Raw genomic sequence first — 3619 nt, forward strand, 5'->3', positions numbered from 1 at the left:
CGCAGGATTTACGTAAGTATCCTTCTCAACCGAGGATAGGGTACGTGGGGGTTTACGTAGGTTTTACGTAAGTGCCTGACACAACCGAGGCCGTAGTGAATATCCGTTCACGCAGGTTTTACGTGAGTATCCTTCACAACCGAGGATAGCAAGTAGCATAAGTGTACGCAGGATTTACGTACGTGTCCTGCACAACCGAGGACGATGGTATGGTAGTCTAGTAATGGTACCCGAATGAATCTATTCAACCTTAACAATCCAACCCAATTCCCAACCCAGGAATCCCATGCCTTGGCTGTGTGAACTCACCTTGGTTTGCTCGGCAGATACACAAAGAGCACAGATAAGCTAGTAAATGGTCAACCACGTCCTATTATGGTTATAATACAAGTCAGGTCTTGACTTAGATAATACACGTTTGTTTCACATAGTCTAGCACGTTACTAATCACGTATACATCATGGCAACGTTTGACAGTTAAGTAATACAAGTAACAATCACAACACATATACTTGTACGATTAGAATAAGCCCAATAGTACCCGGCCCAACGATATAGCAGTCCAACCGAATATACTTATGGCCCAAAACATTAATCATTCAATTGCATAAGTCCAATTATTTGGCCCAATTGATTGGGCTCGTGACAGTGTAGGTCCAAAACAGTGTACGAGCATAACTGGTCTCGAGTCGCAACCAGCGATCTCGAGTCGCAACAGAGGGTTTCGAGTCGCAACAGAAGATTACGAGTCGCAACGGTGGTTTCGGCTTGTCATGGTCTGGTTACGAGTCGCAACGGGAAGGTCCCGAGTCGCAACGGGACTCGCAACCATGGTCTCGTGTTGTGCTGTTTGTGGTCTCGAGTCGGGATCATGAGGTCTCGACTCGCAATCTGTGTCGCAACCAAGTGTGTAACAGTTTTCCTGATTTCAAGCAGATCGGTTACAACATTTATGCAAATCAATTATCACTATCAGTTTCCAAATTAACCACTATCAATTAACAGTTTCTCTTTCAAGCAATTATCGATCAAACAGGATTTCTAGTACTAAATCCGTATGAACAACAACATGAACAACACTTAAACAATTCATCAAGAACCATACAACATTTATACCAAATCATCTAGCCATTCTATCAACCGGTTTTTATATAAACAAACATCCAAATCCTGTGAACTAGTACCCGATTATCACATCATCAACAACCATAAAATTAATACATGAAAGCCGATTTACAAGAACATACATACGTAGATCATATAGTTCATCAAATCATCAACCCTAATCATTCAAATCTAAGCATGTACTCGTACAATAAGCAAAACAATACAAACACTAACCGAGATGTGGAAATCGGTTGAATGGGTGCCGTCGGGTTTCCAAGCAAAACGAGAGAGAGAGAGAGAGCAAGTCGCCTAGGGTTTGTGTGTGTGATAATGTGTTTTGTAACAATGAGAGAACAAAACCTCCTAGCTTGGTTTAGTGTTTGCGAGTGGGGAGTGGGCCGAGCCCAACTCGGTGCTCACTAATCCGAATGCAAAGTGTAGAGCCCAAAAGACTTGTGCGGTCCAAAGGTGTTGTGCGATTCGGGTTTCCAAGTGTTGTGCGGTTTAATACATACATGCACACATAATACACATAAACAAAACATTCATTAATTCATATAATTCAGTTCTCACAAGCACGTAACGTTACATCAAAGCAAGTCTAAAGTCCGAGTTGTCACATTATCCCCAACTAATTGGAAATTTCGTCCCGAAATTTGGTATGCACTCACTGAGGAAGCTAGGTAAACTGTATTGTTTCACTGATTTTCCTGGGGTGTCACATCCTCCCCCCGTTGATCTGGAATTTCGTCCCAAAATTCCGAAGTAGTAGCTTCAGCCTCAGCAGTGGTTGTACTGTTCGCGAACAATTGGGGGTACTTTTCTGTCATCCTGTCTTCGCGTTCCCAGGTGTACTCTGGGCCACGTTTGGAGTTCCAACGAACTCGAACAAGAGGGATTCTCTTGCTTTTGAGGACCTTCACATCCCGGTCCGTGATTTCAACTGGTTCCTCGACGAACTGCAACCGCTCGTCGATGGTGAGTTCCTTAAAAGGAATGATGAGGGTTTCATCTGATAGGCACTTCTTTAAGTTCGACACGTGAAAGACATTGTGAACTGCTCCGAGTTCAGCTGGTAGGTTCAACTTGTAGGCTACTTTGCCTATCTTCTCAATGATTTCGAACGGTCCGACGTACCGCGGATTTAGTTTGCCCCTTTTGCCAAAACGTACCACACCCTTCCAGGGTGAGACTTTCAATAATACCCGGTCCCCGACCTGAAATTCCAAAGGCTTTCTACGCTTGTCCGCGTAGGCTTTCTGACGGTCGCGTGCTGCCGCCATGCGTTGTCGTATCTGTGCTATCTTTTCTGTGGCGTCCACTACAATCTCTGGACCCGTATTCTGACTATCCCCCACCTCTGCCCAACAGAGAGGTGACCGGCATTTACGTCCGTACAATGCCTCGAATGGAGCGGCTTGAATGCTGGTGTGATAACTATTATTATACGAGAACTCCACCAAAGGGAGGTGTTTTTCCCAGCCGTTGCCGAAATCAATAACGCATGCCCGAAGCATGTCTTCTAGAGTTTGGATCGTTCGCTCAGACTGCCCATCCGTCTGAGGGTGATATGCTGTGCTCATGTCTAATCGTGAGCCGAAAGATTTGTGCATCGCTTGCCATAGCTCTGACGTGAATCGTGCATCGCGATCCGAAATGATGGACGTGGGCACCCCGTGCCTCGAAACAACTTCTTTAAGATAAACGTCTGCGAGAGTGGAGAACTTATCCGTTTCCTTTATAGGTAGGAAGTGTGCAGACTTGGTGAGTCGATCCACGATCACCCATATGGTATCATTCCCACGCTGGGATCTAGGTAGGCCTGTAACGAAATCCATGGAAATTTCTTCCCATTTCCATTGAGGTATCTTAGGCTGCTGAAGTAGACCAGCTGGTTTCTGATATTCAACCTTGACTCTCGCACAGGTCAAGCACTTTCCAACATACGTAGCAATGTGGGCCTTCATGCTAGGCCACCAATAAGTAGTGCTGATGTCGTGGTACATTTTGTCCGACCCTGGATGTACCGAGTAGCGAGACTTGTGAGCTTCGTCCATTACAAGTTCGCGTAGACCGCCATAAAGTGGGACCCAAATACGCCCCGTTACATAGTAGGCGCCGTCTGCCTTCTGTTCCATTTGCTGTCGTGAGCCGCGTAAGGCTTCAGCCTTGACGTTTTCGGGCTTCAATGCTTCTATCTGAGCATTTCGTATCTGTGCAGGAAGGCTAGACTGAATCGTAAGCTGTAGCGCTCGCACGCGCCGTGGTAGAGTGTCTTTCCGACTGAGGGCATCTGCCACAACATTGGCTTTGCCTGGATGATACTTGATAGCGCATTCGTAATCGTTGAGTAGCTCGACCCATCGCCGTTGACGCATGTTCAAATCCTTCTGCTTAAGAATATGCTCGAGACTTCTGTGATCGGTGTAAATCGTGCACTTGGTACCGTACAGGTAGTGTCGCCATATCTTAAGCGCGAAAACAACAGCTCCCAGCTCTAAATCGTGCGTCG

This window comes from Helianthus annuus, chromosome 2 (genome assembly GCF_002127325.2).
Source record: "Helianthus annuus cultivar XRQ/B chromosome 2, HanXRQr2.0-SUNRISE, whole genome shotgun sequence".
NCBI classification, from domain to species: domain Eukaryota; kingdom Viridiplantae; phylum Streptophyta; class Magnoliopsida; order Asterales; family Asteraceae; genus Helianthus; species Helianthus annuus.